This window comes from Pinus tabuliformis, chromosome 4_2, assembly GCF_031772625.1.
Source record: "Pinus tabuliformis cultivar Carrire ecotype Pingquan chromosome 4_2, CPIR1, whole genome shotgun sequence".
NCBI lineage: Eukaryota > Viridiplantae > Streptophyta > Pinopsida > Pinales > Pinaceae > Pinus > Pinus tabuliformis.
In genome coordinates this window covers 494,383,670-494,407,753 of record NC_142304.1, presented here as the reverse complement: position 1 = coordinate 494,407,753, position 24,084 = coordinate 494,383,670, and the positions used below count along the sequence as shown (strand labels likewise).

General features: G+C 35.3%; 1 protein-coding gene and 3 non-coding genes across 5 annotated transcripts in view; all 4 read left to right on the top strand.

Annotated features, from left to right (window-relative positions):
- The window catches only part of LOC149170144 (uncharacterized), a 338,707-nt gene that overhangs the window by 293,754 nt on the left and 20,869 nt on the right, over positions 1–24,084 (top strand). The gene's annotated exons all lie outside the window — the stretch shown is intronic.
- TRNAL-CAA (transfer RNA leucine (anticodon CAA)) lies at positions 16,041–16,121 on the top strand. The gene has a single exon. It is a non-coding gene; the product is annotated as a tRNA-Leu (tRNA).
- TRNAP-UGG (transfer RNA proline (anticodon UGG)) lies at positions 18,738–18,811 on the top strand. The gene has a single exon. It is a non-coding gene; the product is annotated as a tRNA-Pro (tRNA).
- Positions 18,970–19,043, top strand: TRNAW-CCA (transfer RNA tryptophan (anticodon CCA)). The gene has a single exon. It is a non-coding gene; the product is annotated as a tRNA-Trp (tRNA).

Here is a 24,084-nt window from a genome sequence, read left to right as displayed (position 1 = left end):
TTCTTAAATTTTTATTGTTTTCTACTTTTAATAACTATATTTAAATTAAACTACAGAAACTTACTACTATGTAACCTTTGTTTTAGTTCACAACCATAAATCTTTACAACCTCTATAACACTAGAAGATTCACTATTTACCCAACATAATCTTCGTCTCTTCCCATTTAAATATTAACAATGAGATACCCTCGTTAAGCCTTTGTTTGTGGTTTTAAATTTATTTCATAAATATAAAAATTAATTTGATAAATTAATCCCATATCCCTATGCTAGGAAGTGGGAAGGAAAATTATGGCATGTTATTATATTTATATGCAGATTGTGTAGATATTGTTATGACTAATTATTTAAAGTAAATTTAAATTTATTATAACTGAAGCATGAAAATTTTATTTATATTTTTTTTAAATTATTAAAATTTTTAATAAATTTTTATTTTTAATTTTAAAATAAATTTTAAATTCAATTTGACAATTAAATTATGATAAATTTTCTATTTTTGTAAAAAAAAAATTCAATAACATCCTTCACTTATCATTTCTAACATCCTCTCACTTATCATTTCTGCGCGAATTTGAAACGTGTACTTATTAAAACCCTCATGTGCAGCTTGGGAGGGACTACCGCTGCCTCCCGCTCTTGTTTTATTTTATATAGGTTTGGATATGTTGATGTCCAGATTCTCGGAGAATGTGAGAAGGATGAGATAGTTGAAGGGTTAGAGTTTGGGTTGGTTTGGTAAATTGGTATTTCAAATAAATTATATTATTTTTTTAAATAATATAAAAATGATAGAGTAGTGAAGTAATTAGATAAGTTTAAATTTTATTATATAATTAATTAAGATGTTTATTGATAAATTTTTTTTTCTTCTTTCTTGGCAAGTTTCAGGTTTCTGATTTTTCTATTTTTCTATGTTATGTGAAAAAATAAATAAAGGTTCACACAAACGACTGACCCTGGAAAATTATTGTGAATTTATCTATCTTTTAATACATTTTATAATAAAATTCCCACTTAAATTTGTAATGTTCTACCTCATGCTTCAAAATGGAATCATATCCACTACTAAGACTGAAGGTGGATTCCTATCGAAGCATGTTGTTCGACCAAACTAAACATTAAACAGTTAAAGTGTTTAGACATCTTAGGTATGTCCATGTGTTTTGCAGTATAAATGTGTGAAATTTATTTGGATTAAATATGAAGATTTTTTTGAATTTAGGTTTATATAATATATTTTGTGTTATTTTTTATGAAAATTTTATTAGATTTTTTGTATTTACGTAATATAAAAAGTTTTTTTTTTTTTTTAAATGGGGAGGGCGAAGTCTTCTAGGAGAAGCTGTAATAGGCTCATTAATCAATATACATTATGTACAATCACATCACAATCAATCCACAAATAATACATCATATGCTGCCTCAGCAGCGCTGCAAATGGGGCTCGAACGCGGACCGGGTGCGAGAAAACCGTCAACCCCGGACGCGTGACCATGCACTCATGTGCTTACGTAATATAAAAAGTTATAGTATAAATGTGTGAAAATTATTTGGATCAAATATGAAGAAGAAATAAAATTGTTTCTGAATTCTGAATTTTGTTGGTCGTATTTTGTTTCTGGCTTTATCTTGATGATGGTTGACAGCCCAAGTGTGGGTTGTATTGGCATGTTCTGGCTTTTTTTGGAATATGGCCCAATTCATGCTAATCCTGATCCTTTGGGACATATGCAATGCTCAAGCGAATGTACACGGCAGATTATCGTCGGAACTTAATCCAAGGATCCATACGTGCTAAAAGACGGAAAATTATGATATGGAAGAGGATACAAACGAATGTACATTCCCTTTTCTTTTTGAAAAGAAAAGAAATACCCGCTTATCCTAAAGATTATTATGACACGTCCGATTCTGGTAGAGTGGATAAGGAACAAATCGGGGAAGAAGTTAGGGAAAAAATCCAGAGAGTCGAAGATCCATTATCCCAGCAGACAATTGTTGAGTCCTTATGTTTAGCGTGGCCAGAATTGCACTATTTCAGAGGTTTATTATTAATGGCTCAATCAAATATTAGAAAAAATATTATATTACCATCACTTATTATAGCCAAAAATATGGGTCGTATTTTATTATTTCAAGTCCCCGAATTTTACAAAGATTGGGAAGAAATGAGGAGAGAAATGCATGTCATATGTGCTTCTGATGGTACCGAATTGTCTGAAACAACATTCCCAGACAAATGGGAAACACAAGGTATGCAGATAAAGCTTCTATTTCCTTTTCGTTTGAAGCCTTGGCATAGATCCAAACCCCAATCTGCAAAAAGATTGCGTTGGAGTTATTTAACGACCTTTGGATTAGAAACTGACATACCTTTCGGTGATCCAACCTCAAAGCTAGGAATTTTTTCCAAATTTTTAAAACCCATCTTCAAAAAAGTGAAGAGACGATTGATGGGATCTACAGGAATAAGACGCGTTCCACGAGTTGGATATATAGACAAGAGTGAACTTAATGACCGGATACAAAATAAATTACTAAGTGAGACTACCCCTATGGGTAGTGCAAATGATTCATCCGAAGTTAATGATCAATTTGGATATGAAACCCAAACAATTAATGTGAAAGATCAAGATGATTGGACGACCACAATGAAAGAGCGGATCGAATCTATCGCGATCATAAATAGCTCTCCTATAACTGGAATGTCTCTGGTGGATTCAGAGATTCATACTGGATCGAAGGGAAGTTTTAACATATTGGGATCAACATTAAAAAAACGATTGGTTCAAATTCGGCGAATACCTGGTTTATTTCGAAATAAAAGTGTACAATTAATCCGAAAAAGGTTCTATTCAATTAAATTTTTTATCAAAAGAATGGACCGAAGAATGGACCGAGATCTCTTACCAAGTTTTATTAATTTCATTGCGTCAAATATCAAATTTTGGATTCAATCCGCTTGGATTCGATCCACGAGGAATATAACAACAATTTACGGACGAATATTCATTATCAATAAAGATATTTCAAGAATCAATAGAGGTAAAATTACCAACTACTATTCAATCAATGAAAAAATACAAGATTTTGAAATTCGTCCTGATCGAAACATGTTCTCAATGTCCCAAGCATATATATTTCACAAGATATGGCAGATAAGGGCATTAGATATACAAAGAATATTGGATCACGAAAAACCACAAGATCTGAAAGAGAATGACTGGAAACAATGGTTGAGATGTTTTGACCGGTACAATTTATCCCCACAGATATGGTCTAGGATAAACCCAAATAAATGTAGAAATATAGTAAATAAGCAATGTACGTGTTATGAAGAACGATTCGTTCCTTATGAACAACAAGAAGATTCTATATTTGCGACTGTGATGGAACCTTTTTTGGGACTACTTCGGAAAATGAACAAACGTTACAGATACGATCTCTTATCATATAGTTATCTCAATTCTACAAAAGATTTGGATATTCTCAATTTGACAGATATTCCCGGACCACCAGTACAACCTGCTATACCAGATGAGCGGGATATTACCGATCGTGAAGGAATTCTCAAGGAAAAGTTTATTAATGATATTATCGAGGAGGATTGGAAGGGTACCGATTTCAATATCGTGAATGGTTCTCGTTCTACTGTTGATATTTACGATGCTATACGTTCTTGTGATTACGATCATACAACAAGTATTGACAGGCAAAAGAAAAAGACTGATCTTATTACGAATCAGCAGGGGATTGACGAGACGCGAAGAGAAAATGTTGGCATTATGGATTCTCCGAAAATCGAGAAGAGAATATCCCAATTAGATCTCAATTTCTGGTTATTCTCGGAACTTTCGGGAATAAAGAACATATATTAGGAAACTAAATCGAAATTCATACCAGGAAATTCACTTTTACGGGAAGAACGAGAGCGGAAAAAGATAGAGGAAGAAGAACGGAAGGAAACAACAAATGTTCTAGAACAAATAATAGGTATTAGATCAAATGTTAAGAACAAACAAGTAGAAGATGGTCAAGATAAAAATGGTCAAGTAGAACATCAAGATGGTCAAGTAGAAGATCAACAAACTGATGGAAAGAAAAAAACTAATAAAGGTCTTTTTCAATGCAAAGTAGTAGACGTTCTAGGGAAAAAACGTTTCTTCTATCTGGCGAATATTTGCAGGGTTATGTCCGGAATGAAGGATCCGGGAACATATCTTCGGATCCAAGAGAGAAATATTGACCTGAGTCTAATGGCCTTTTGCATTGCTATTCAGAAGAATAGCAGTGCAAATAAAATATCGAAAGAACTTGCTCTTCAGAGGAATGTTCGGGGAAAGGTACACAATGACAATGAAATAAGGGAAGATAAAAAAATAATGGTCTTCCAACCATATCGTTTATCAAGCATAGTGGATGACCAATTCCTGATGTATAAAATCGTAAGTATTTCATTGAAGTTTAAAAAAAGAGCCGGAGAATGGATAGATGGAGATTTTTATGATGGATCTGTGCAACGCGGGAAAATTCTGGGGGATGAAAAAAAGATTTTTAGTTCCCTCAATTTAGAAGATATTTTGCTTCCAAAACGTCGTAGAGAATTTCGAATCTTGAATCGGTTTGATCTGGAGAACGATCATGTAGGATTTTCCAATGGAAAAGACATACAAAATGATGAAGAACTCATGGGAAGAGACCAACATCTTAGCGTAGATACAACACAAATAATTAAACGTTTTCTTTGGCCTAGTTATCAATTAGAGGATATTATTTGCATGAATAGATATTGGTTCAATACAAATGATGGGAGTCGATCCGCGATGTTGAGAATACGTATGTATCCCCTAACTGTCAATTGATAAATTTTTTGCTTCAATTCCGTTTTCGTAAAAAAAAAAGAATGGATTGATTCAATGGAGTTTCAGGATATGGCAAAAATTGAACCAATCTGTTCGTTCTATTTCATCAATGTGAAAAGATTCTACATCTCGTATCATATTTTGCCATAGGTTAAAACCAGATGTTCGTCCAAGAAGATAGGAAGAATCCGACCATTTTTTCTTAAATGGTCGGACGGAACGAATCAGAATTATTATATGAACCATGAAAATGAAAGAATGGATCTAATTCTTTTTTCTGACTCGAAAAAAAATTAAGCCCTGGAAAAATTTGTGTTTTTTTTATGATCAATAATTTGTCCATTAGTTCATCTCTGATTCCCGATAAACAGAGAGGATTTTTTGAATCTCAGGTATTTTATTTAACCAATCGGGTCCTAAGACTTACCCAGCATCTGCAATTGCACGGAAGAGACTATTCATCCCAAAGGGGTTTGTGGAAAATTTTGAGCAAACGTAAGCAACTTCTGGTTTATCTATCCAAGAGGGATAAACTTCGTTACGATGATTTAATTGGTCAATTGGGTATCCGTGGGCTAAAAACCCGTTAATTTCGAAGTTTTCAATTCCAATCCAATTTTTAGAGATCCAGGATCCAGTCGTTCTTTTTTCTTTTTATTTTTCTCATTTAGAAAATGAATTGAAGAGGGGTTACACATGATCATGCTTGCTGAAAGACCCCCTGATGGTAAGTATGGGTCCTCATTATCCATCGATACACGTTGTTCTTCGACTTATTGCTAGATGGTAAAGATTTTATTGGTTGTGAACCTCTATCAGATTATTTACATAGGGGGGGTAGGAAGCAAATTGTTTAGAACCGAACAATATCTCCCCTATGTAACACAATGGGATTATTGCGCTACTATGTTCGCAGAGGCAATAAAGGTAAATGCGCCGAAAAGATCGATCGGGAAATATGTATCCCAAAGGGCTAGCTATAGCAGAGTGATTATGCTAAAGTTGGGTCGTATAGTTTTTTTTTTTTATAGCCTGGTTTTTTTCATGGCGAATATCGATGCTCAAACTTTTTATTCTTATATTTAAAACTCCATTCTCTTCTATTTTTGGAGATAGGGACATGATGTATGATCTATTTCTGCTACAGGTATGCGAATGATGCATAATCATTATATCACATGAATCGTTTACCTATGACTATTAAATCTCCCTATAAAAAACGGATCTCCCATCCTCGATTTCGTGGATGAATACACTTTGGATTCTTTCAAAGTATTGCTTGTGGAGTATGCGTTTATGCCTGATTAATCCACCCGTTGTTGATTGGAAAAACGAACGATTGGTAATTTATAGTATTTATTCTGGAATTTGCATCTTTCGTGGAAATTGTGTTGAGTATTGTTCATCAAATTTTGTTTTTATGATTGAAAGAATATGAACTCTCGACCTATGTATGATCGTCATGAATGAAATTATGATTATATTGCTCCGGGACGTTTACCAATATCGATGATCGAAGATTCGAGAGTTAAAACAATTCAAATTTTAACTTGTCTGTCCGAAGGAACTATGGACGAACATTCTGACCGATTAAAGAATTTCTACCAATTCTTCAGATTCAGTTTGGATTCGATCAGAGAGGACTGATGGGTCGAGACCATACCTTTTTTCCGGATGGATCATAAATAAGGATCAGGATATTTATAATTTGATTAAGAATGTCACATGTATTATTGATCAGAGTCTATTATCAACCAACGGAATTATAGACCAGTTCATGTAATTCCCAGATCCATTGAAATACAAATATTTCAATCCGATTAGGTATGTGGATAAGGTCACTTTTTTTTTTAGTGAATGTGATCATGAGTCAGAATATTGGAAATTCTCGCGCACATAATGAATCCACCTGGATATCTTTTTCGTCTAATAAGTATGATGAGAAGTATAATTCTATTCCTGATCTTATAATAGAAGATCATTAGATAATGGAAAATAAAAAACTAAATATAACTTTTGTATCTGAGAAGATACAGGTATAAGGGGTTGATCTATTATGCTCGAGCATACACTTATTCGAGTTCGAGGTGCTTTCTTCATTATCTATTGGTATTACGAGTCGAAACATGGTTAGAGCACTTATGTGTCGCCAATACTGCATACGGTCGATTCAAAATCAGTAGCATATTCGAATTATCTTAAAATATAGCCGGCCAGGGGCATCTTATCGATCTTTGTTATAGCTATTGTAGACGCTGAAACAGCTATTTTATCAGCTACTGACATCGTATCATATAATCAATTGTCGAAATGGTGATGAAGTATCGTATATCGGTATATCTATACCTTATAAAAAATAAGGTATATCTCAGAAGATATATCTATTCTATATGACCAGAATCTATCAAAATCTCTATAGTATTACGGTCGATCAAAAACATGATTGATCCATATAAAAATCATTAGGAAAATTACCTGTCATGATTGGACCATATTCGGGGTGATCTGGGGGGATCGAAATGATCCAAAAAATACAGATTGGTTCCAAATATAATGGAGATTACAATTATTGATTCGTTTTATATTCATAATATCTCGTTATTAGCCATCTTTATTGGGCATATATTAGAAGATTTGGCTATATATGATCTTATCAAATTAAAACTTTTTACTAACTAATGGAGATCCAATGGCACATTCGGTCAAAATTTATGATACATGTATTGGTTGTACCCAATGCGTACGAGCTTGTCCCACAGATGTATTGGAAATGATACCTTGGGAAGGATGTAAAGCTAAGCAAATTGCTTCTGCTCCAAGAACAGAAGACTGCGCAGGTTGTAAGCGGTGTGAATCCGCTTGTCCAACAGATTTCTTGAGTGTACGTGTTTATTTATGGCATGAGACAACGCGCAGTATGGGTCTAGCTTACTGATCAATATGCACAATAAAAAAGGTTAAATTCATTTCATATTAATATTTTTTTTATCCACTGATTGATAAAAACCCATACTTGATCCAAGATCTCAAGTATGGGTTTTTATCAATCAGTGGAGATGCAAAGTATCTTCTATAATGAGCGAATTACCTTGGCTCGCTCAACTATAATTGTTGGTTCGCCTATATCTGGGGTTCCTTAGTCCCATTATTTCCCACCCATAGAAGGAGGGAATGATCTGATTCGATGGTATACTCTAGGTATTTGTTTACTCTAACTCCTTTTCATTATATATACATTCCGTCCATTACCATTTCCAATTTGATAAATTATTGATCCAATTGAAAGAATAAAGAGTATAACTGGACTTATTGATTTTCATTGGAGAATGGGAATTGACGGATTTTCCATCGGACCTATTTGACAGGATTTGTTACCACTTTGGCCATTTCAGTTGCTTGGCCAATTACTAAAAATCCTCGATTGTTGCATTTACTGATGTTAGCAATATACAGTAGCCAATTATCCTCGGTATATTATACCTTTATTTCCTATGCGGGAACTGGAATAAATTTTTGTTCACCCACTTCTATCCGTACGGAGGGAGGGGGGGGGAAAGACGTTTCTATTTGGCCACAATACACTGCGAGTAATTCTATCTTTCCGCTAATCGGAGCTTTAAGTATAGGTCTCTAGAGATCTGATAGACCAACATTAGGTTCAGGAATATTGGATAATAAATAGTATTCTATTTAGGGTTCTTCATCGCTTATACAATGAAATCGCCAATTTTTTCACATACCCGGTTACCCTACATGGGTAAGCGCATTATTATAGTACATGTATGCTTCAGTAGCCGGAGTTCCATTGAAAAAAGGGAATGGGTTAATTCAAACATGGAATTGCTACCTCATACTCATTTTATATTTCTTTTCGCTGTGGTTGGTAATGATAGGAATGGTTCAAATCGTCTTTCTTTTATTTGAATCTATTTTATTTGAATCTAATATAGTTCAAGTTATTTCAAGTAGTGATTCCATCATTCTATAATCACTACTTGAAATAACTTGTACCAGTTATTGATGTCACTTATCAATCACATAAAAGAACTGGATCGAATCTATCCTTCCTTTTCCTTCCAGGAATTCGGTCCATTTATGGTTCCAACCATCCATAGCTGTGTAACCCTATTCCTAATAGATTGACCCCCAAATAACGGATCCAAACTATAAAAAATCCTAAAGAAGCCACAATTGCCGGTTCCTCACCCTGCCAACCCTTATTCATTCTAGTATGCAGATAGATTGCGAATATGGTCCAAGTAATTAATGCCCAAGTCTCTTTTGGATCCCAGCTCCAATAAGATCCCCATGCTTCATTGGCCCATATTGCTCCAGAAAGAGTACCTATGGTTGAAAGAGAAAAACCGAGACCAATCGCACGATAACTCCAATGATCTAATTGTTTAATCAATTGACATTTACGATAATTCGTTGATGAAAAATAAACAGTGTATTGCAAATCACTTTTTTGCTTTTCATGTGAATAAAAATTTTCATTGGGAAGAATGGCTCGGGAAAATAAATTGTCCATCGCACCAAAAATAACCTGTCTATTTACTCCGGACATAATCACTAGAAGAGCTATGGATGCTAGGGATCCACATAAAAGGGTTGCATAGCTGAACAATATCATACTTACATGCATCATTGACCAATGAGATTGTAGCGCGGGTACTAACATTCCGGATCGTTGCATTTCCTCCGGAAGACCTAAAGTAGCAAACCCATGAGTTAACATAGCACTTGGCGCGGTGATTGCACCTAACCACCGATCATCTCGACTCCGTACTTCTAGAAGTATATGGAACACGGATGAACTCCAGGAAAGGAACATGAATGATTCATACAAATTACTCAACGGTAAATGTCCTGAATAAAGCCAACGATTAATTAATAATCCCGTTGTACAAAGAAAAGTAACTATCATGCCCTTTCCTCCCGAACTACTTAGTCCTTCAATTCGATAAACTAAGGTTCCCCAATAAATGAGAGTGACAACCAAAATGAGAGAAAAAGAGATGTGAGCCAATATATGTTCTAAAGTTATGAATATCATAATAAACTCATTTATTCGTTTTATTCCCGAATGAGATCTATGATGGAAAGATAGGATTGATCCATCACAATGAAAATAGATTGAACATATATTGTTACATAGTAACAAGTGATTGATGAGATCTTCCTGGAAAAATACCGCCACTCGGATTTGAACCGAGATGCTCTCGCACTGCTTCCTACGAGCAGCGTGTCTACCAATTTCACCATGGCGGCTTCGTAGGGACCATACTAGCTTATTTACACCAGATCGTCAATGTTATGGAACGTATCTAGCAGGGGGAGTGATCTGTGAATATAATATAAGTCCAAATAAGATCTAAGTTCGGGCATTAACATTTGAATCAATTTTATGTTGGTTGATAGTTATAACGGAGCATGGCGCAGCTTAGTAGCGCGCCATCTTGGGGTGATGGAGGTCGTGGGTTCAGATCCCGCTGTTCCGAAAGATAATTGGAAATAGTCACATGCGTTATCGTACAAAGAATATATGTAAATTTTCGCTTATTTCGCTTACGATGGGAAGAATCAGAACAGCTAGATTCCAAATAATAAATGGTTATACCATCACTTTATAATTTTTTTGATTGGATGGTTTGATTATATACATATCTAGAACGAAACTATGTTTCTGATCCATGATCTCCCATATGATTATTATTTAATCTTTCCAATTTTAGGGGAGACATCCAAATATATTTATAGCTCCCAATAATATTACATACAGGCTAATATTACCATATATAAGCTGTTAATGAATGAATTGATCCTATTTTGAGCTACTAAGATGTAGAAGGGGGTTTCATCAATAGGATCAAATTGCACTAGATTAGTCAGCTCTTTTTATGTATCTCTGTCACAATGGTTTGGGCATTACGCATTATAAATGGTAGAGATACGAAGAAAGATGATTACTTTTAGTTCTCCTAAAGGATTGAGCACTTCTTTTTATCCAACCATAAAGGAGGGAAAAAATGGGACCCAATAGGGGGATGAATCATTGGGAGGAGCAGAAACAGAAGAAGAATGAATCAAGATATCTGAAACTATAGTAATTATTCGCCATAAAGCAATAACGCGCATCTATTACGAAATGCACGAGCAATTCCATAATGAAATAATATCATCCCCATGCGTGATTCCATAGGTTCTCTTTATTTATAAAGAATAATAAATTAATCCTAGTTTTGGATCGGAATGGATGGATTGGGATGTTGATAAGATTATGCTACATTTTCGGTAGCATAATGGTAATGCTGAAGTTCATTCGGGATCCTTAAAAAAAAAGGATTAACTCTAATCCCTTTCTAGTGGGAAGGCAGAATGGATAGAAGAATGGTTTATAAATTCATCATTTATCCAGATTGGCTGAAGGAAAGTACTGTAGTGGAACTAATTAATGACCGTGTCCTTTTCGTACGACCACCCTTGGGAGTACCCGAATAAAATGATTTTGCATCACTGTTCTCCAGGGTCCTGGAGGGTGGTGTCGTATATTGGTTCGTGTTGTGCTACGGGTCATCCAAATCAATTGCTGTCAATTTTGATTCGGATGATCCAGAGGAATCATCATTGACTATGCAATAAAAACTTTTCGAATGACCGGTGGAGATAGATTTAGCTAAAGAAAAAGCTTTTATTGCGGCCCGATATGCTTTTCCCTTCCGAACATTTTTACGAATTTTTTTTTTTGATCTAGAAGTACGCTTTTTTGGAACTGCCATAATTAACAATGGGGTTAATTCATATATTGTGATGTGAAAGACATCTTATGTATTTCATTTATTCATTTCTCTCGTAGATAGATAACTCTGCATATTCTTTATCTAAATATGCTGCAAATTGAATCAATCCATCCATTCTCTCGACAAAAACATTAAAATAATAATGGAATCTACCAATTTAAATTGAAAGGTCAATTTTCATGATATATTTTCATATATTTTATATGATATATTCATATAACGATCGATCTTCAAATTGATATCTTTCTCATCATTTTCCGAATGAGTTTCGCTCGGTCCTTGATTCTTCGAGATAATCTCATCCTTCTTGTTCGTGTTCTTGCCATATCCTGAATTTAAACTAATGGGATCAAAATCCCGATTGTAATATCTTTTCAATTGGAAAGATAGTAAAAGATGCGGAAATCTCAACCAATTTTGAGTGAAAGGCTTTAAATATTCTTCCGGTGTTTCATTTCCAAGTTCCATAAAGTTATGGATAGGAAAGAGTTTAATCGAATAGAAAATTTTTCTATCAATCATACTACTTTGATGATTGAAGCGATATATGAGGATCGATAATGTAAGTACTACTATACCTTTGACCAAAAAATATGGAAGGGCTTACATTAGGTTTAGGAATAATCAGGCTCGAACTGATGACTTCCACCATGTCAAGGTGACACTCTACCGCTGAGTTATATCCCTTCCCTACTCTCATCTGGAAGGAGAACTGACTTATGAATAATAACTTACCAAAGGGTCGAGAGACTCAACACAACTATCCCACTATTTTATCTCGAACAACTTGAAGCCAGACCTTCCTTCTTTTCACACTACTACGAAAAAAAATTGGAGCCTATTCTGAGTGAATCCTGTCGAAAGTAGTATTTCCTACTGATTCGAATCATAACATATGGTCCCGTAAAATCAGTAATATTTTACCTATCTTGATCAAGCAAGTTTTACATGAACTTGAATCAGCATGTTTGATCCGATCTAGCACTAGTGCGTACGGAAAGAACTCAATATTGTTTGGAAGAACAAGGAGAACAAGATCGAGTCAAGATTATACAGAGATGATACGGATCAAATTGTTCTTCTTGCACCAAGGAGAAGACCCTATGCAACCGTTAACTACTTTATAGAAATAAAGTGAAATCCTACCGGAACAGAATTTGTAACTAGCACTGCTATCCTCTCGTCTAGCGAGCAAATATTTACCCCCGTGGATGGAAATACTTCTTGATCTGGATCGATGTAAGAGTACAACTACATTTCCAAAATCCATGTTGTCTATTCGGAACAGGTTGACCCCTTCGCTCTCTCGTGGTACAATCCTCTTCCCGCTGAGCCCTCACTTTTCCACCGGTCCACAGAAACAAGATATATGACTGATGTCGTTCATCAGTTCATCATATCAGATCAAAAATAACTTTCTTTTCCGTATACTCTCCCTGGTATCGGTTGCTATTCGTGTGGACTTACGCAGTCGATCAGATCATATCTCAGATAGATATGGATATATATCTCCCTCAACATAGGTCATTGAAATGATCTTGGACAACCCCAACAAAAGCACGAAAGCCAGGATCTTTCATTAAATTGATTCATGTTCAAATTCGAACAGTGTATAACCACATGGATAAGCTCACATTAACCCGTCAATTTCGAATCCAATTTGTGATTTGGAGGAATGATATATCGAGATATCAAGAAGGAATTAGCATGTAATAATGTCGATTCATACAAAAAGAGTATTTCTTCAGGCACTGTACTTATAGGATGGGAATAGAGAAGGAAGAGGGAATCCCGAAGATTTTGCATAATATTTTTGACCGAAAAGGACAAATAGGATTCATTAGTGTTTGGTTAGAATACAAAAATGTGTTTGACTTAATTGGTTCCAGTTACTCTTTGAGACATAATGTATAAAGGAAGGGAATATTAATATTATCGAACAACGAGAATAATCCAATTTATCTTACTTCGAAACAAAAAAAAATTGAACGAGAAGCCGTATGAGGTGCAAATCTCATGTATGGTTTTGTAGAGTGACAGTGAAGAAAACTTATCTGTCAACTTTTCCACTATCACCCCCAAAAAACCAAACTCTGCCTTACGTAAAGTTGCCAGAGTACGATTAACCTCTGGATTTGAAATCACTGCTTATATACCTGGTATTGACCATAATTTACAAGAACATTTTGTAGTATTAGTAAGAGGAGGAAGGGTTAAAGATTTACCCGGTGTGAGATATCACATTGTTCGAGGAACCCTAGATGCTGCCGAAGTAAAAGATCGTCAACAAGGGCGTTCTAGTGCGTTGTATATTCTTACTTATCTAATACTTGTATCATTTCATGATGATGCCATGTGAATTGCTAGGAACATGTTAAGTATATAGCTAACCTAATAACGAACGTTTTGTAAGGGGACTAGAGCAGGCTACCGTGAAAAAAAAACACGATCTTATTTTTCATTGGAACTATTATATGTCCAAGGTTCAATATCGAAATCATTTTCGAAGTTTTCCCTGATTGTTTCAACAGAAAATTCAAAAATACCTTGACCTTATTAGAACGGGTTCAAGTCAAATAGCAATGATTTGAAACACTTTTTTATACACTATTTTGTAAACCTAAGGACTTGATCGTATAGATATGTAAAATACAGGATTTCCAATCATAGCAAAAGAAAGAAAGGGAACGGATACTCAATTGAGAGTGAGTAAACAGAATTATATGCATAAAGAATATATCTCATCTATGCAGATATAATAATGTGGAAAGCCGTATTCGACGAAAGTCGTATGTACGGTTTGGAGGGAGATCTTTCATACCTTTAGAGATCCACCCTACAATATGGAGTAAAAAAGCAAAAATAAATGATTTTCAGCCTTTATGAAATAGATTCTTGAACCTTTTTCACACTCATGTCACGGCGAAGTACTGCAGAAAAAAAAAACTGCAAAATCCGATCCTATTTATCATAATCGATTAGTTAACATGGTGGTTAACCGTATTCTTAAAAACGGAAAAAAATCATTGGCTTATCGAATTCTTTATCGAGCCATCAAAAAGATTCAACAAAAGACGGATAAAAATCCACTATCTGTTCTACGCCAAGCAATACGTAGAGTAACGGTAAAAGCAAGACGTGTGGGTGGATCGACTTATCGAGTTCCCACTGAGATAAGATCAACCCAAGGAAAAGTACTTGCCATTCGTTGGTTATTAGGGGCATCTCGAAAACGTCCGGGTCGAAATATGAATTTCAAATTGAGTCACGAATTAATGGATGCTGCTAGAGGGAATGGCAATGCTATACGCAAAAAGGAAGAGACTCATAGAATGGCAGAAGCCAATAGAGCTTTTGCACATTTTCGTTAACTCATAAACAGGATCAAGATCTACCTATCTATATAGTGGATTTATATATTCTGATAAATTAGAAATTGATTCCCGTTCAGATCGGACAATATGTTTATCGAAACAAAAGAGAAAAAATAAAAAGAAAAAAGCATAAATCATAGATAGATCTAAGTCCTCTTGGGAAGGCTTCCTTAAGGAAAAAGGAGATAGATTATGGAGGAATATTCGATCCTATTCATGAGATTATGTAAATCTCCTAAACTTGGAAGTTAGAAACTTTTTCTACTCTTTCGGAGATTGAAATAAATTACTAATTCATGATCTGACATGTACAAAGTGAAAACTTCATTTTCAATTATACCCTGAGATCGTTTGAAAGAGTTTCATTTTCTTTTCTTCCATTCTGGTTTATGGTCTTTCTGGCTATATGGTCTATCCAGGGGAAAGATTTAGCTTCAAGAAATAGTAAATGATCTCATAGATACACAAATGTATAACTCTCCAGGAATTTGGATTGTGCTTATATCCATAACTGTAGGAATTGGGTCCGAACTTTACTTTTTCCAGTCTCTTTTCATCAATGGACCCCTTATGAAGGGAAGAAGTGCGATTAATTTTACAAATTATTACCTCTCTAATAAAATAGATTGAATAGATATCTATCTTTTTTATAAATGTTTCTATGGACATGTGGAAAAGAGAAAGAAAAGGACTGTTACCCCTACCTCCACTCGGACCAAGACATCACTTTTACCGAAAAAAGTTAAAGTTTTTGAAAATATTTTTTATTTTGTACCATATTCAATTCTTTAGGTTTCTATTGAATTGAAAAAGAAAGGATGTTCATTCAGTCGTCTTGTTTTATAGGAAATCTCCTCCAGATAATTTTTTTTTTATGATGAACCTATATGACCAATCGTATATCAATACTCGAATACGCTATCTCTAACATATGTTCATTCATAGATCAGGATATTTTTCATATATATATATGAATGGAATAGAATTTCCTTTTGGGATGCCTTGATGGTGAAATGGTAGACACGCGAGACTCAAAATCTCGTGCTTAAGAGCGTGGAGGTTCGAGTCCTCTTCAAGGCATAATATTGCTCATGCTTATTGAATGAGCAATATTATGGCAAATCTCATAGAGTATCTCAATAGATTGAGATAGATTCTCTGTTGATACGAGGTATTCCGACGATCGATTACCTACAAGTTAACGCTGTTGGAATAGGATAGTGGATCACAGGTAGGATCAGATCTTCTCTACCTAATGAGGAGTCCATTCTGAATACACCCTCGTATTACGAGGTATATTTCATTAAGGACACAGATTGAGAAGATCGATACATAGATTGACCAGATACCACCTCTATCAAGATCTTGCAATATACGGGAGTTACGACCGAACCTCACCAACTATATCCATGTCGGATCCTGTGACTCTATCCTTTCCTCTCTTCAAATAGTGTGGAAAAAAAATAATGCTAGAACCGAAATCGAGGAAATAAGGAGTAAGCATAGTCTAGTTAACTTAATGAGATATTATTAGACTATGCTTACTCTTACATGGTCGAGATCTCGGAGTGAGGAACCTCAAATTAAAGATCTATCAAGTCTTTATAGGATCTTAAAGAATCAGTGTTATTCTCAATGGACCAAACAAAACAAATGACTAACCGAGAAAAATATTAGCGATTCATGAGAGTAAACTTCAATGACCAGAGTGAAACGTGGATATATAGCTCGAAAACGTCGGAAAAAAATTCTTGCATTTGTATCAGGCTCTCGAGGGGCCCATTCGAAACTTTTTCGAACTGCTAACCAATGGAAAGCTAGAGCCTTAGTTTCCGCCCACCGAGATAGAGGTAAACGCAAGAGAGATCTTCGTCGTTTGTGGATTACTCGGATCAATGCAGCAGCTCGTGCCAATGGGGTTTCTTATAATAGATTCATCCAATATTTGTACAAGAGGCAGTTGCTTCCAAATCGTAAAACACTTGCACAAATAGCTGTATTAGATAGTAATTGCTTTTCCACCATCTTTAACAACTTATTGTATGATGAAATAGGTTAGGTATAGATGAAATAAATAGGTAAAGATGGAATGGATAGAACAGATTCTCTCGGAGAATTCCCTCCGGGAAGGTCGAAATATTGAAAAGTTTTTTCATATTGGATTGGAAATGAACGAAAAGAATTCAATCCAATTCTTTTCCAAAAATGAAATCCTGTTGACTTTTTCAACAATAGACTCAAGATCTGCATCTTTATCGAACATATATTCCAGCTCCGATTTGATTAAGGAGTAGGCTTATTTCCCATGGATCAAATTAGTTTTCATTATAAAGAAAAGGTAACAAAGATAGAATACGAGCTCGTTTAATAGCGTTAGTCATTAGACGTTGTTGTTTTGAAGTTAATCTATTCACTCGGCCGGATAATATTTTTCCTTGCTCACTAATAAATCGACTAATTAGGCTCATATTTTTATAATCGATCCGATCTCCCGACCTAATAGGTGACAAATGTCTACGAATTGGTTTCAAATATCTACGAATTGGTTTAAAACGTCCGCGAATTGGTTTCAAATGTCTACGAAAAGATTGCTTGGGTTTATCCATAGTTTGTTTCATGAACCTTTTGAATACTATTTATTCCAAATCTTTTTAAAATATTGTTCCATTAAAGATCTTGTTGAAATACCATTTCTTTTTATATCTGTGATTTATTCCTATCCATGGGTAGTACGTTTAATCTCTTTTTTTTTATCTCTCCATGAATGGTATGCTTGTAACAATAGGGACAAAATTTATTTGATTCCAATCGAATAGGTGTATTGCGTCGATTTTTCCGAGTCGTATATCTAGAAATCCCCGGGAATCTTTTATAAACACTATCTTGGGTACAACTAGTGCACTCCAAAGTAATTATTACTCTTATATCTCCGCTCTTGGCCATAAACTTACTCTGAATATTGGTTTTGCTTTTCGACCTCAAAAATAAAAAGGGAAAAAGGGATAGAAGTTGATAGCCGGAGATCCTACGGTGAAACATTTGAAAGTAAAAAAATGATTGATCAGGAGTGAGTTTTCAGTTTTACTTACAAAATTGAATGTGGAAAGAATCTTTAGATCGATATTTCTACTTGAATTCTACCCCCTTCCAGTCCTAAACTTAGATCCTTTTTGGGGCTGAATGCACTAATTTCTCCAAGAGGTAGGAGAAGTCAATCTAGCACAATCTTTTTTCCCTTGGCTTTAAGAAAAAAAATAAAAAAAGGAAAGAGAAAGAAAAAGAGCATCTGGAAAAAAACAATTGATTTCTATCAATAGGGCGGCTAAAAAACTGACGCATAAAATAGCTAACACAGGCGCTGTGGAAAGATAGGTCTTTAGATCTTGCATTGTAAATTCTCCTTATTGATTATAATGTGTAAGTGATTCAACCGTATCAATAGTATAGTTATGAATCCTAGAGAAAACTTGGAACTGATGAATATATATATAATGTGATCCGGGCTGTGGTCCTATTTATAGAAAAGGAAAAAGATGTTTCATCACCATAATTAATAGTGATATTCTAGATAATAGACCTTACATGTATAAAGTCTTTTCACTCACGAGACCGAAGAGAAATGAAGGTGGAAAAATGTGGGAAACATATTTCGAATTCTATAAAATAAAATTAAAATAACATTGTCTAATGATTAGAAGGGATGTAGCGCAGCTTGGTAGCGTGTTTGTTTTGGGTACAAAATGTCGCAGGTTCAAATCCTGTCATCCCTACCTTTCCCTTCTTTTCTATGGAAAGAAAGGAATGAAAGATCATTTGATATCGATTCGACGGGAACATCAAATAATTGAATCGTATCAGATGCGAAAGTGTTTTGCTCTAAGAGTATCAACAAAAGGTATTTTTCCTTCATCTCCGAATATTAAAGAAAGCGCTCTTAGTTCAGTTCGGTAGAACGTAGGTCTCCAAAACCTGATGCCGTAGGTTCAAATCCTACAGAGCGTGATTCTGTTCCTATCAAATCCAACCCTCAAAATTATCGATAATTCATTCCAACTGGAACGAGCAATGGAATCTGACCTCCTAGGAAAAGTAGGAGGCCAATGAAATTGGAGGATATTCCAGGATCAAATATCCAATTGATCACCACGTCGGTATTGTGAATATGCAGTTACGAATAATCCGGCCAAAGTTATAGGAATTAGACCTAACACAATTCCGGATGGCAAAGCCTCAATCATTTCTATTCAACGGAATAAGTAGGGATAATAGCTATATTGGATAATACCCTTAATTTGCTATGAATCTCAATGATCAGAAATTTATATAGAGGGAATAAACAAAATTATTGAAATTGAAATAGTGAACTGAGAGGGTTTCCCCTTCCTTCATTTTGAATAAGTTGTATCTTGCTCGAACTAATGAATAGGACTAGGGTGAAAATGATAGAAGCCAATAAGAAACCGAAATAACTAATTATAGTTATAGTAGGCGTGGAAGGACTAAATGAAATATGGTTTATACATATCTTCATGAGACAATTACCTAAATTTTTCTTTTCGTAACCTTGAGATCAGAATACAAAAGATCAATTGTCCCAATTTGTACCAATTCTCCTATATCTACTATAGGATATGTATGAATGAACATGGATGAGAGGAGATCTATAGTAGAAATCTCTTCATTATCCTAGAAATCATTCATCGAGCAACTAATGAATAGCACCGGCAAACCCCTTCACAAATTGTCGAATGTAATCTTCTTACAGGGTGAATGAATTCTCAATCAGTACGATTGGATCACCTGGCATTATCTTTTTACCAGCAGCTATCAGTCCAGAGACTGGACCGGAAGAAAACTCTCCACAGACATAGCCAAAGTTTTGTGAATTTCACGTTTAGGTGTAAGAAAGAATATGAATATCCAGTTTGTCCTTTCATTTCTCGATCTTATTGATCCAATCATTCGACCCTCTAGACGGATTAGGTTTTTTAAATATTAATTATTATAGCGAGTAGAGCCCGATATTACAGAAATTCCACCTATTGAAAAGAGTAACTTGTAATTTCACATACCTAAAATCGACTAGGTTCTATTGCACTATCCACTTGGTTTTATCTAATAAGTAACACCTACTCGTTAATACAAGGTACTATATAATAAGTCTGTGGCATAACTCCATCTGTGCCGGATACTATTGGAAAAGCAACATACATCTGCGTAGCACCAATGATCCCCGTGCAATTTGAATTACTGGGTTCATCTACACGGGCATAATGTCATGTCAGAATGAAAAAGGAAGAATATAAAAGAATAATATTCTGGATGAGTTTTATTGATAGTGATTGATATCCTTTGCAAGCGGCACTCATCCTCTTTTTCGGTTCTAAAGTCACCCGTATGCAGAAGCTAATTCCAATCGAAAATTTCCACTATGCTATTGTTACAACATCGATTGAGGGAGTTGGGGTTCCTTACGCCCGGACGGACCTCGGAACATGCAATATTCTCTTCTTTCTGTTGGGATTTAGTCGACCAAACAGAGATAGAATAACTGCTGGCAGGAACAGAATCATTCTATCCCGTTCCTTCTCGATACTCATCAAAATTGTATTGCTGTGTCAGAAGAAAGCTAGCTATACTGGTCCAGTAGACTTTAAAGATACCCTTGGTATAACATTGACAATCGAACAAGGATTGGAGAAGATATCAGTAGTTTTCTATTTCCTGATCTCTATCTTTCATGGGATCAATTCCCCCTTGACTGACTTTACAATAATATATGGAGCTGAGCATGTCTGGGAATACGGGAGAACGCTCCTTTGCTGACATTATTACTAGTATTAGATACTGGGTTATCCATAGCATTACCATACCTTCTCTATTCATTGCAGGTTGGTTATTTGTAAGCACGGGTTTGGCTTATGATGTGTTCGGGAGCCCCCGGCCAAATGAGTATTTCACAGAAAGTCGACAAGAGGTTCCATTAGTAACTGGCCGTTTCGATCCGTTAGAGCAACTCGATGAATTTACTAGATCTTTTTAGGAGGCACTAATGACTATAGATAGAAATTATCCAATTTTTACAGTTAGATGGTTGGCCGTTCACGGGCTAGCTATCCCTACAGTTTTTTTCTTGGGATCAATATCGGCAATGCAGTTCATCCAACGATAAACTCTATACTAAAGGAAGAGGAAGTATGTAGATATGACACGACCGAACCCGAACGACCAAAATGTTGAATTGAATCGTACCAGTCTCTACTGGGGGTTGCTACTAATTTTTGTACTTGCTGTTCCATTCTCCAATTATTTTTTCAATTAGGAACAATGATAATATTCTCACTCCATTCGAAGAGATCCAATACGCATAATTATCTATGCTATGACTGTTTATGTCTCGAGTATGACCACTTAAGAAAATTTGAAAGGGAGTAAGAGAAATGGCCGATACCACTGGAAGGATCCCTCTTTGGTTGATAGGTACTGTAACTGGTATTATCGTGATTGGTCTACTGGGTGTCTTTTTCTATGGTTCATATTCCGGATTAGGGTCATCCCTATAGTAGGGGAAATGCACTTACTGTCTGTGGGAAATAGTATACATGCGAAAGTTAAAAATCGATAAGGCCTTACCCTTCAAAGAAGGGTAAGGCCTTATCGAAATCTCTTTTTGAGATTCTTTCTATATTAATCTGAATTAGAAGAGAAGATTCGTACAAATAAAATGACTCTGTCATTTACTTCATTCAATGCCTTTCAGTCAAGTGATGAGCCAATCTATTCTTCCGCTATATGATCGGAAAAAATTTGGATCGATCAAATTTAAATATCTGTCGAAGGAACAACAGAAAAACGGATAATATTAAGTACTAAATATTTGCTCATTTATCTGATGGAAGATTATGCGAAGTTTTTGTAAAAACCCGAACTATACTATGAGAATCTAAATGTGCATATATAATATTTTCTTCTATTTTCTTCTATTTTTTTGGCTTACAAAATAAAAGAGGAGGAAAGACACCTTTTCTTCATTTTCTCTCATTAGGAACAAACCCTATCAAAAGTTTTATAGGTTTTTTTTTATGAGTGATATTGCCCCTTACTTGTCTGCTCTTCCTTCTTTAGAAATTTTCAGTATAACGTACAAAATAATCTTCAAATTACGAAGGAATTGACGAATAGGACAAGATCGGAAACCCAATTAGTTCTTCGAATAATTAAATAGGAGAATGGGATCAGAGAAAATAGGAATCTTCTCCAAGATTGCTTAGTTATTCTCCTCATCTCTCCTCCCTACGATCTATCTCTATTTTCCGGCCGGATCGTTTGGACAAGGAAAGGAGGGAATGGCATGTATATAGTACACGATATAGCATATCGGGGATCGTTCAACAAGTTGATCTGTTCCAGTGCTTATGGAGTCACTCCCTATTTCAATTTTATTCCAATTTAGATCTAAATGAACATTTTATCAAGAATATATAAGGGAGAAGAAGGATAAAAGGCTCCGAAGGGGTATTAATTTTTGAATCAATAAGTAAACTTCATGTTCAAAAATCTATGGACCTAAAGATTCATCTCGGCCAATTGAACTTTCTCAAATTGTTTCTTCTTAAGGACCAAAAATATCTGTGCCAGAATGACAGATGCTAAGAATAATAAAAGACCTTTAACACGTAATGGATCTTGAAGTACTATCTCTGCATCTCCTTGACCAAATCCACCCAAATTAGGGTTATTCGTTAATGGCTGATCGACCTTGATCAATTCGCCTTCTGAAATAAGAAGCTCCGGTCCTGGAGGTACAATGTCAACCACTTGCCCACCATCTGATGTATTATCGATAGTTATCTCATATCCACCCTTTTCTTTACGTAAAATTTTGCTCACTCTTCCTGTTGCTGAAGCACTATAGACCGTATTGTTGCTCTTACTCCTGTCGGGATAAATTTGTCCTCTTCCTCTATTACCACCCACATATATGGGATATTTCAGGAAGTGAGCTTCTTTATCAGTAGAAGGATCTGGTGAAAGGATGGGGAACACAAGTTCACTATATTTTTGACCGGGAACAAGACCTATTACAATAATGTTTTTTTTATTGGGACGATAGTTCTGAAAATAAAGATTACCCGTCTTTTGTCTAATCTCAGGGGAAATACGATCCGGAGGGGCTAATTCAAAGCCCTCGGGTAAAATTAGAACAGCTCCTACATTTAAAGCCCCTTTCTTGCCATTAGCAAGAACTTGTTTCATCTGCATATCATAGGGGATCTTAACAACTGCTTCAAATACGGTATTGGGAAGCACGGATTGTGGAACCTCAATATCCACAGGTTTTTTTGCCAAGTGACAATTGGCACATACAATACGTCCAGTGGCTTCTCGGGGATTTTCATAACCCTGCTGTGCAAAAATGGGATATGCATTCGAAATGGATGTCCGAGTTATGATATGTATCATGACCAGGACGGAAATTAACCGAGTCATCTTTTTCGCCCATTCATAAGTATTTCTATTTTGCATGGTTCAATTATTGGTTCCAAATCATTTTTGGGGTGAGAGTAGGTAGCTATCATAGTTACCTGTCAAAAATTCTGCTACTATATTGATTTAACCAAACCTAAAAGTAAGAAATCGGAAGTCTCGCACCAGGAGAAGAATGAAGGGGAGGAATAGCTAATTCCTGAACACAGAAAACACTTTATTATTCTGTTTCAATTGTTTCGGTCGGAGAAAACAACCTACCTATTCTTTATTCATTCATCGAATGATAAATTACTACAAGTGAAGGAGATATACGATTGAAACGACGGAAGATCCAATATTTAAGAATCGTATCTAAGATGACTGGAAAAGTTGAAACAAGACCAGATATGATTCGTTCATTATGGGCAAATCCATAACTTTCGGAGATCGAATCGATCATCAGTTCCCAACCATGGGGTGAATGAAACCCAATACATAGATCGGTGTGGCTCTTTTATATATCTTATATAAATACAATCATGCTTTTTCGTCCTGAAAAAAAATTGTTTCTTAA